This window comes from Lichenostomus cassidix, chromosome 11 (assembly GCF_008360975.1).
Source record: "Lichenostomus cassidix isolate B80296 chromosome 11, HeHo_3.0, whole genome shotgun sequence".
Taxonomy (NCBI): domain Eukaryota; kingdom Metazoa; phylum Chordata; class Aves; order Passeriformes; family Meliphagidae; genus Lichenostomus; species Lichenostomus cassidix.
The window spans coordinates 1,821,689-1,833,703 of NC_139492.1; the positions used below are offsets into that span (position 1 = coordinate 1,821,689).

Genomic DNA, 12,015 nt, shown 5'->3' on the forward strand with positions numbered 1-12,015 from the left:
CCTTCAGCCCAAACCATTCCAGGATTCCATGATTCTGGAGCTGCAGCCATAGCTTCACCCCAAACCTTGTTTTGATGGAAAAATCCTAGTGCTTTAAAGAGCATTTTCCTCCTGAGGCTCTTCCATTATCACAACCTCATCTCTTCCCACAGGAACAATTAAAAAAATCCTTCAGAACCAAAAAACAGTTCTGGAATCTTCACTCAGTCCCAGGGTTTGCTGGGATTTCAAGCACTTCCAGCCCCTCCTGCCTCAGAGGGTAAAAATGCATCTTCTGGTGCTTCAGATCCCCTGCAATGCTCCCATTTCATTCATCCAACTTCCCAGCGACCTTTTCCTTCCAGAGTTAAAAGGAAATGAAATGTCCAAAGCAGCAATTCCTGCCCAGTTCCATTCCCTGAAGTTGAGCTCAGGCCATTCTTGTTGCAGCTTTCTCATGTAGCAGGATTTCACTGCAATGCATGTTTTACATCCTCTGCTCTCCCACTGAGGAGATCCTTCTATTTTCCTTCTGTGCCTTGTACCACATGGAGTTCAGCCATCCATCACTTCCTTGAAAAATCATGTGCACTTTTGGGCTGGGCTTTTTTAAAAAAATTGTATTGCTTGTTCCAAGTTGGCTTTGCCCAAAAAAAACCCCCAAAAAACCCCGAAAAACCAAACCAAACAAACAAAAAAACCCCAAAAAACAAACAAATAAAACTCCAAAAAGAACCCCAAAACAAACCAAAAAACCAACCAAAGAAAAACTAAAACAAAAACCCAAAACAAACAAAAAAACCCAACAGAAAAATGCCCAAACCAACCAACCAAAAACCTCCACAAACCAAAAAAACCCCACCAAAATAACCAAAGCAAAAGAAAACCAACCAAACAAAAAACGTAAACCCAAAACAACCTTCTCTCTGTGTATTTTGTCCCAGAAATTCAGCTTTTCAAGACGCTGTCCCCACATATTGCACCTTGCTGGTGAGGGAGGAGTGACCTGACAGACACAATGCAGATTTTCCCTGAAATAAAGATTTTTGGAGCTCTCCTGTTGCTCCCCAGTGAGGGGAAGGATTGATTCTAAAACATAACAGGGCTGATTTATAACGAAAAACCTGATATTGATGAGGGGAAATGGCCTCAAACAATTCCATGGAAACCCCACCAGCACAGGAATATGGAAGCACCAGGTGGAAAAGGAGCTGGAAAAATCCCAGTGGCATCCTTGTGTTTTGTGATCTCATCCCAGCAGTGTGGTTTTGACACGAGGTCAGCATTTCACATCCCACTGCTGCTGCTCTGCCAGAACCTTCTTGGGATGAAAGGTTTGCCCTGAGTTGCCCAAATTCTCTGAATTTGAGAAAAGCTGTGAAGTCTTGGAAAATTATTCCCCAAAAGTGGCAGGAAGAGATTCCAAAGGGCACTGAAACAGCAAAACCAGGAAATTCCAGCTCAAAGCAGAATTCCAGCAGGAATTCCAGGAGGAATGTGAGGGAGGTAGAAACCAGGCAGCCTTTGATGGGCTCTGAGAACACAGAAAGAGCCACAAAGAGCCAAATTTTTCCTGGAGCAAGTCAGGAAAAAAGAATCCAAAGACCCTCCTGAGGGAGAAACCAACCCCTGATTAAACATATGGAGGAATATTGTAAATAAAATGGAGGAGTAGAGAAAGTCTGGGGTTTGACCTGAAAGCAGCTCAGAAAGGTCAAAGGGCAGGACAAAAATGAAGGTTTTGTTGAAGTTCATTCTCCAGGCAGGTCTAGATAATCCTGAGAGCAGAAAATCCAGTTCTTACTTGTTTTTCTACAGGTGAAAAAAAAAAATCCAGCATCAAAATAATTCTTAAAAAACTGAAAATTTTTGGCCTGCACAGAATGAAATATTGGATATAAAATATCCCAAAAAATCTGGGCAAAACCACTCAAAGAACTGCCTTCTGTCAGCTCTCAAACCCAAAGGCTCCAACCCACAAAAATAAACCCTGAGCTTCTTCTTTGGGATCCACCTGCCAAATTTCTCTTCTCTCCAGAAATATCTATTGAAGTGTTCTATATATTCAGGATTTTCTAGTAGAGGGATCACCATTTTTTAATTTGATCAGTGATAAAGAAAGTTTTAGTGCTCAGAAAATATGGTTTTCTGTTCCAAAATATCCCAGCAGGAATCACCTCCCTTGCTGAGGAATGCCAATTCCTCGGGATGCTCCAGGATCCCACTCTGTTTCACTAATTGCTCATTTCATTAATTGGAAAACTTTGAATATTTCTGTGCAGCAGCAGCACACCTGACACCAACTAGTCCTTCTTTTAATTCCTTGCAGCACCTATTTCTTGGTTGGAAAAAGCAATGGGAAGTGTTGCTCCCCATTTTTTCCTTCCAAAAAAGGAACAATTCCCCTCCTTGTCACACTTTCACCTTCCCACTGCCCGGAACGGCAGAGAGAAAGGAAAAAAGAGGAATTTTAAAGCCATTTTCTCCAGGAACAGATCACAAAATGCCATCAGTGCTGCTGTTTTCCTGGGATTTCCATTCCAGCTCTGCAGCACCTGCTGGGCAGGGAACACACCTGAGCCTTCCTGCATCCTCCTCCTCCCAAATCCAGGGGAAGCAGGAGCAGCTGGGAGGAAAATTGAACACAGATTGCTGCAGAGGGGCTGGAATGGTTCATTGCTGCCAGTGGGATGCTATGGAGCAGATAATGTTGGATCAGCCATAAAAGTTAACGGAGCATGGAGCCAAACACATCCTTCCTTCCCCAGCTGCTGCTCCCAGATATCTCCTCCTTTTTTGGGATGATCCTGAAACTGGAATTTATATTAAATTAAATTTATATTAAATTTAAAATTATAAAATTGATATTAAATATTAAACTGGAATTTAATAAATTTTCATTTGTTTAAAAAATAATTTGCATTCTTTTTTAACACCGAGAATAATTTGTACTTTCATTCTTCCTCTCATGGAGATATTTAATTCTAATCTAATTGGGAGTGAACATTGGAAAATTAATTATTTTGCTGCCATATTTCCCTATTTTTACTGCTTGTGAGTTATTTTTACTGGGATCATGGAAGGTGTCTCTGCCCATGGAAAAGGAGAAACTCGATCTTTAAATCCCTTTATCCCAAACCATTCCATGATTCCATGACACTGCAGCTTTTCTCCCTGAAATAAATAATTTTCCAAATTAGGGAAAAAAGGAATTTTTGCAGCTTTTGCTTTTTGCACTCGGTTGGGTTGAAGAGAACCCAGGGATTTTTGGTTCATTCAAACATTTTGCACCAAATTTCTGCTTTATTCACAATTACACTCAAAATGCAAACAGATGACAAATCTATTTATCATTTTAATAAAATGTTTTCCTTGAAATGGAAAACACAATCCTTGACAAATTCAACATTTGGAATTCATCTGGCATTTGAATGAATTCAGAAAAAAATTTCCCCCAAAAATGGCACTTCTTGTACTGACATCAAGGTCTGCTAATAAAGCCCAACCCAATTAAGAGCAATGGCTCAAGAATGTGACTTTTAAAGTCATTTTCTTCATCATTAGTGCCTGGAAATGTTTGGGAAAAGGGCTGCTGGATGCAGAATCAGAGATGGGAAAAGCAACTTGACAGTCTAAGCAAAACAGATTTGAAGAGGTATTCTTTTCACTTGGAGGGAATAATTGAAATAATTATTAATTTAAACAGCCTTGATTTTCTTTATGAATTTACTGCTCTTTTTTACTCTTCTGCACTCATCCACGGTTAAAAGGATTTCAGTTTTTCATGATAGGAAGTTCTGAAGAGACAAACCAACAGATTTCCCTGGAAATGTCAGGAATTTAAGGTGTGAAAATGAGGAATAGCAAGATCTCAATATTGACGAAGTTTGGGAAGTTGGACCTCATTGTTCTAATTTGATAATTTATATTGATTTGAGGTCTGAGGCTGAAAGAAAAACCATTTCTAGTTGACATTTCAGGCTATCAAACCAAACTAACAATAAATACTTACAAAACAATCTGGCTCAGTCTGATTAACAGAACAGGAAATCAGATTAAAACTGTTAAAAAGATGGAATGTTCACTCTGGAAAACTCTGGCTCTGTAAGGGTGCCATTCCTTTCTCATTACCCAACTGTCATCAGCGAGACCAAATTCTGCTCTTGTAGAGATCAGGGACAGAGCTCTGAAGAAATCGAGTTTGACAGCAGACTCTGAATGTATTCCACTGTCTTCCCATCAAAATGAAAGTTATTCAACACATGGAAAATGAAAGGATCTTGTTGATTCAATAAAATAGCTCCACCAAGGCTTCAAAGCAAGTCACCTAAATAAAGTTTTCCTAAAGGAGCATCTCCAGTGAAAAGGGAGAATTTGGTGCATCACAAACCCCAGAGAATGCAGGATGGGTTGGGTTGCAGTCAGAGAATCCTGGAATGGTTTGGGTTGAAGTGACCTTTAATCCCATCCAGTGCCACCCCTGCCATGGCAGGGACACCTTCCACTGTCCCAGGCTGCTCCCAGCCCTGTCCAGGGGACATTTCAGGGATCCAGGGGCAGCCAGAGCTCCTCTGGGAATTCATCCCAGCCTCCCCACCCTCCCAGGGAACAATTCCTTCCCAATCTCCATCCATCCCTGCCCTTTCCCAGTGGGAAGCCACTCCCTGTGTCCTGTCCCTCCATCCCTTGTCCCTCTCCTGTGCCATTCCTGTGGGATGAATCCCTCCTGGTCAGTGTCACCTCCACCAAAACACTTCCCTGGAAAATCCCAGTGCCACGAGGAATAACTCAATCCCAACACTTCCTCCTGGTGAACTCTGTGACACTTGTGCTGTTTAACACAAATACTTCGCAACATTCCAGGGTGACACATTGCAGGAGTAAAAATAGTTGTAAAAAATAATAATAAAAAAAATTTTTAAAGCAGCAATTTTTCAAACAGATTCATTCCCAGTCAGGCCTGGTGGGAGCCCAGAGTTTGTATCAAAGGAAAAGAAGGAAAAACCTCTCTGAATCACTTCTGCTTTTGCTCCCAGCCCAGGCAGGAACTGAGAGCTCCAAGTGGATAATTGATGGAGGAAGGAGACAATTAATCCCAGCAGACTGCATCAAATCAAATGAAGCAAGTCCCTAATTTCCAATCCTTACTCCACAAAGTGGAATTCTGTTCACAGCACACCAAAGAAATGGCTACAGAGGATGAGTTTCCAACCAGCCTTTCCAAATGTTCCTCCCAGTCATGTGCTCAGAAGAAAGGAAATATATTCCAGCTAATTAAAACAGCAGCTGAGAGGAGGAATTAAAACTGTGCTGCTGAGGGGGGATTTGAATGTCTAAATCAATCAGCAGAGTGCTCATCTGGTAGGGTTTTCTTTTAATAGATGTGCAAACCTAATCCCAAACTCAGCATCTTGGATCATCCTTCTTCACTTTATCAGAATGCAGGAGATAAAATTTATTTATTGCTCAGCTAGTTTGAAATATGTGAAGGGTTTTGGAAAGTTGGCCTGGAAATTGAGTTGAACTAAGGGAAGGATTAAATCTAAGAACACAAACAAAAGTCAATCAACTGTCAAATTTCCCTGTATTTAACAGTGTCTTGTTAAAAATCTCTGTAAATCACACAGGGCTGCTTTTTAAAGGAGAAATGGATCCTTCAGCTGAGCCAGTGGGGTTTAATGTTTAAAAGAGATGGGTTTTATGGCCAAAATTGGCAAAAATCAGATGTTTTACCAGAGAGGAGGTGAAAAAAGGAGCAATTTGTCACCTCCAGCCAGCAAAGATTCCCAAGCACCACAAAATCCCATTGAACCCTGACACAAAATCTGGGAATAACTGAATCCTCAAGATTCCTGCTGTGCTTCCCATAGTGGGAAGGGAGAGGGAAGATGCCCTGAGGCTCCTTTTCTCCAGGATAAATATCCCCAAACCTCCCTGGGTTGGGATTTGGGAATGTGGAGCTGCAATTCCCGAGCACAGGAAATCCCTAAATTTGAAAATCATCACCCCACACATCCCTAAAATTGAAAATCTCTGGAAGTGGCACTGCTGGGATGGGAGAAGGAAAAAAACCTGGAGCTATGCAGGCTGGGATCACGTGATGAGAAAAATCATAAATGAAGAGCAGTAAAAAAAAATAAACAAAACAAGAAAAAAAAAAAGAAATTATTTCTCCAGATGAGGCTGATAGCTTTGTGAGCAAAGCCATTCTACAAGCAGAGATTTTTATTACCAAAAGCTCTAATAAGAGGCAGCTTAGACCTCTGCCTCCTATCAAGGTGCAGAAAATTATTTTTCCTTATATTTCGAAGATTATCGCTTCTTATCTCATCTCTGCTTATTAAGTTTACAGCAATATTAAAACAAGATTTGGGTGAATAAAGAACATAATATACTCCAAAATAGAGAGCATATTCTTTGCAGCATTATAAATGCTCCTGTCGGCTTGAATGGAATTTTAATGGAACAAACCCACCTTGTGAGGAGGAGAATCAAAAAATAGGCAGAAAATATTCTCCTCTTGCAAAGCTTTCATTAAACAATCTTGTTTTACAAGCAGCACAGATCACTCTGTGAACTGAGGGACTATCAGAGAGGTGTCTGTAACAGATTAACAAATCACCTCGATTAATTCCTTCCAGCAGCCAGAATGTTTTACAAATGGAAAAAAAAGTCCTTCAGGGGGATAGAATAAATTCCTGTTTCATCCCAAAATTAAAATAAAAGCTGATTTTGCCATCTCTCTGTGCATTTTGGTGCTTTTGATCAGCAAGGCAAAGAAAAAGGAGAGGTTTGGGAGGTGAGGAATGGCCATCAGTGCCCAAAAAATGCCAAAAATCTGAGGTTTTGCTGCAGCAGAGATTTCTTTTTTCAGAATTAAAGATAGACAAGGACAAAAAAAAATATCCAAATTACTGTGTGGTTGATGCTGGTGGGTAATTAATGATAATTAATAGATGGGGGAAACTTCAAGTTGAATTGAAAAGCAAATGCAAACTTATTTATTTTGTTCTCTCTGTTACTGAGCTGCTGGAGGAGACAAAGTGTTATCCCAATGAAAAGAAAGTTATCCCAATAGAAGTTATCCTAATAAACTCCAAGTTCTCCCAATAAAATCCAAGTTATCCCAATTCCAGCCCACAAATAAGACAAAATCAAGGACTCCAAGTGATGAGCAGAGCAAATAAAAATCACCTGACTGATGAGTAATTCAATATTAAATTGAACATTTTTAGGAAGATGTTTCTTCTTCTACCTCGTGGTGAAGCCAAAATCCTTGATAAAGCTCAGAGCAGATAAACCTTGGTGACTTTGCTGCTCACAGTTTCCTATATTCCCATTTTCAACCAGATTAACAACAATTAACAACCATTAACAGAGCACAGCATAGAAATATCCAAATTCCAGCACAATAAAACTTCATTTTTTGCTTTATCTCCACAGCAGCAACTCCTTCCTTCCCCTCCTGACATTCTCAGTTAAACCTCCTCCTTTCTTCCTTCTTTTCCCACATGGATCCCACTTGGATTCACTGATCTGAAATTCCCCACAAAATGCCTTTTTCCAGCCTCTTGGAGTTTTATATCAGTTTTTTGGTGCATTTAAGGGCACAAAAGCACAACCCCACAAGATGCTGCCTTTTCTTTCCTCATCACACAGAGGCTGCTGGAAAACTGAGGGGAAAAAAGCCAAAAATCTTTGCTAATTTTGCAGTTTTTTTCATCACTCCCTGCTCCAGGTTGATCAAAAGAAACCAACTTAATCCAGGATCAACTCCCAGCCAAGGAGAGATTTGTTTCTATAGCTGAAGATATCAGAAACAAACTGATATTTTTTTATTTCTTTTATTTCTTAGCATGGCATTTAGAGAGCTAATTTTTAGTTTTCTGTGGAAAAGTTTGGGAAGTTCTGCCACTCCATAAAACCAAAGCAAACTCCATAAAAAGTTGTGGATTTTCTGCTCACATCAGGCCAAGGACTCATTCTGCCTTTGTTCTTCCACTGATTTCATGGAAATTTAACTAATATCTGCAAAAGAAGTCCCTGCTAAGCACTTGGAGGATATTTATAGGAGATAAATGAAATACAGTTGAATTTTAAGAGGATTTCAGTCTGAACAAAACGACAGAGAATCCCTGAATTTGCCGTAAATGTGTTTATCAAAATAATTTCCTCATTTGCAGAGCAGAGCTGAGGAGCTTTAATGAGCTCCTAAATCCCTCATTTGCCCCCAAAATGGATCAATTCTGTCATGGAGCAGAAATGATATTTTCAATTGAATACCTGAATTCTGTAGCTACAGAAAATCTCTTTTCCCACCCAAATTGCTTAAGGTTTTTCCCTATTTTGTTATGTTTGGTTGAATGTCACTGCAGGTCTGTCCTTCACTGTGGGAATTCTGTTCTTTTAGAATGAAATCATTGATAATAATCTGGATTAAAAAATGGGCACAGTTTGTTTCAGGAATCTTACAGGGACTGGAACTCAGTTTTTAGCCTCCTGGGCACTGGTTTGTCCTGTTTTAGAATTATAAATTCGGTGCAAACCCATTCTAAATTCTAATTCTAAACTAAATATACACAAATACGTGTTATATATATATATACATATATATATATATGTATGTATCCTAAATATTTAATTACACTTACTTTTTAAGCCAGCCTTAACCCAAATATTCCTGTTTTCCTTATAAAATCCATTTTTCTAGAGATATTTGGGATGTTACAGATCACCAAGCAGTAGGATTTCCCCTCAATTCTTTTTTATCCTCAGATATAGGACACTTAACTGCTTTAAAATTAATTTTCTCAGTTTTCATTTGCTGAAATACTACTTTGCCTAAAAATCTGAATTTTCAGAATTAAGAATATGGTGAGTTTTCTGGTTTTGATGAGATATTCTGAGGGACAAAGTTGAGAACACCTCTATCAATACCAAATTAAAAGGTTTGTGCAGAAAAATCCTCAAGCAAACCCAAAGCATTAAAATGCTTCTATTTAAGTGTCATTAAGTATTGAATCACTCTTACTTTATCCACAAATGGTGTTTCCAGAAATACTCAGGGATTTCATAGGGACTTTGCACAAAGCCAATGTTGTTCCCAAATTACTATTTTCCTTTTTCCTCCTAAAACCAGGAGCAAACCTGCCAGACTTTAGGATAATTTCTCACAATTCCTGAAGAAATATCAGTTAAAAATAATAATTTCTTCGTCTCCAATTTAAATTCTCTCCTCATTCCTTCAGAAAACAACTGAGGATCATCTTCATGCTACTGCCCTCTACTGCTGCTGGGCTAGGGAGAGGAAAAAGCTTTTTAACTCAGATTCATTTGTGATTGAGCAACTCAAATAAAGGATTTGAGGCTATTGAAATCCAGAATTTTCCTATTAAATGCATTATATACAAATTAAAAATTGCATAAGATGGTTGTTGTTTTGGATAATATATGGAGTTTTGGATAATGTATGGAGTTTTGGATAATGTATGGAGTTTTGGATAATGTATTGAGTTTTGGATAATATACTGAATTTTGGATAATGTATTGAGTTTTGGATAATATACTGAGTTTTGGATAATGTACTGAGCTTTGGATAATGTACTGAGTTTTAGATAATATCTTGTTATTGAAGCTGTCAGAGGAAAGGTTCAGGAGAAGATAATGCAGTTCCTGCTCCATCCCAAAGCCTCATCAAACAGCAGGGAAACAGAAGGAATTCCCTTCCCTCTCGCCAGAGGGGTCTCAGTGAATCCCTCTGAATCCAAACTCACCTGAGACAAACATATCCACAATTAATCAAATTCCACCTTCCTTTTGGAAAAACAGAGAGGCAGAAGCAATCCTGCAGATTTGCACACAGACAGATCCCACAAAAGCACTTTGCACTTTGGTTTTTTCCTGCCAAACCTCTCCTGGATCCTCCTGCTTTTTCTAACTCCCCTACAGTGAACTAAAAGCTGCAATTCTCCCCTAGTTTTTCATTGCTGGAGCAGAACAAATTGTTGGCTCTCCAGGAAAACACACAACCCTATTTCAGATTTTCAAGTACATCAACTTTTCCATTCAAGAACAAAGCTATTAATTAAAGAGTGCTTGCCTGGTGCCATTTTAATGAATTCCTAAATTGCAGAAACACTGGACAGGAGGGTGTATCAAGTGGCTAAAAAGCAGAATTAAGGAATGGGAAGCTGCTGGAATTGTCTTTTTCCACCTCTTTCTATCGCAGGTGTATCCCTGAGGCTCCACCCCAGTGCAGGACACACTGAACATCTCCTGGGATGATGCAAACTCCAAGGAAAAAAAGGATGGAGGCAGGGAAGAAGCAGGGCAGGTAATCAGAGGAGACAAAGGCGAAAACTCCTGGTAATTCCTAAGGATAAAATGCAAACACCAAAAAAAAAAAACCCTTCCCAGTGCTCTGAGGTTTCAAGCCTTGGCTAATGGGAAGCCTAATTATTTTTGCAGTTTGGTATTTTTATTAAACGTGCACTGAAATGTGAAACTTCCAGCTAATAGAACACATGTGGAGGTAGCCAGAGCTCTCTTTGGAATGATTTCATTCATTCCATGCACAGGGATGCCAGAAAAACAACATCTGAGTTCAGAGCAACTACCAGCACAGAGAAGGCAAGAAAAGTTCCAATCAGCAAGTGGCAAAATGCTGCAGGAAAGCCAGGATTTGGTGCTTGAGCATCTCTGTCCCCTGGGAGATTTCCCTGCTAGCATTCCATGGAAGTTTTGGGTCATTTCTACCTCAGTTCCCAGGAAATTCCCACATTCCTGCTTGGTCAACTTTCACTCAGGACTGGGAGGGAAAAGCTGCAGCAAACCTCACCTGCTCAGGGGAATCTCCAACATCTGCTCCAGGCACAGGAAATCATGGAAAACAGCAGGAATTGCACTGGGAATGCTCAGCAGCCAGGCTAGGGTTCAGTTCTCTAGTGAGGATATTCATGCAGAACGGAGCTAAAATCCCCTAAATGTTTGCTTGCTCCTCTGTTTTAATCCACTGCAAAGTAACCATTTCCCAGCAAATACTTTTGGAAAAGCTGAGGGTTCCTGGGAATGTTCCTGGCAGCTCCTGGCTGCTGATGCTCAAGACACTGAAATTATTCTTTTTCACACTGAGTGAGTGAGGAAAAAGGAAAAACCCAGCACTTCATGCTTTGTTTTTGAGAGAAGTTTAAAAGCAGAGCTCAGAGCACAGTTAGTTAATAAAAAAACTCCACAAAAATCTCCACAAAAATGGGATGTTAAACTGATTTCCCATCCATGCTCAGCCAGCAACCACTGAGGCAGGAGCAAGGTTATCCCAAATCTGAGGTGCTGTGATAGTACAGATGCCTTTGGATAGATAATGTGATTTAAATCCCAAAAAAAAGGGAATCAATCATGGTTTTCTTCCCTACCTAACATGTGCTCTCCACAATCATGTATCACAAAGCCCTGTGAATGCACAGACATGGACACACAGATTGACACAGGAATAGATAATCAAGGGGAAAATAATGCTGTGAGGTGTTAATTACAAATACATTCAACTTCATCTCTGTGCCACACTCAGATATAAAACCACTCAGTATTGTCCCTGTGAGGAGGTGGCATTTGGACAGCAATATTTCACAGAGAAGGGAAAAAGAACAATAAGAACAGTAAGTGCAACAATGTCCCCAAAAACCACCTTTCCCAGCCTCACTTGTGCAGAACTGTTCTGCTGAACCCTCAGCCAAGAACACTCACAAGGGTTTGTTTTCCTCTTTGAAACCAAATCCTGAGCCAAAGTTCAGAGTGCTGGCAGCTCCTCGGAGCTCCAAACCCTGCTGGTGGCACAGCCTCCATCCCAGGCAGGATCCAGCTCTGCCCAGATGTCCTAGTTCATTCCCATTCCCCAGGTTCCTCACAAACAGTTCCTCACACTCTGATTCCACGGCCTGGCTTGAGAGGTTGCTGGGTTTTAACAGAGCTCAGCGTTTCAGGTGTGTCTGAGATCCAACAGGAGCAGTTCTGCTGCCCCTGACACAGAAACTGCTCAGT

At 40.1% G+C, this 12,015-nt stretch overlaps 1 protein-coding gene across 5 annotated transcripts in view; it reads right to left on the reverse strand.

The window, feature by feature from the left end:
• Positions 1 to 12,015, reverse strand: part of BANP (BTG3 associated nuclear protein) — a 103,822-nt gene that overhangs the window by 35,726 nt on the left and 56,081 nt on the right. The gene's annotated exons all lie outside the window — the stretch shown is intronic.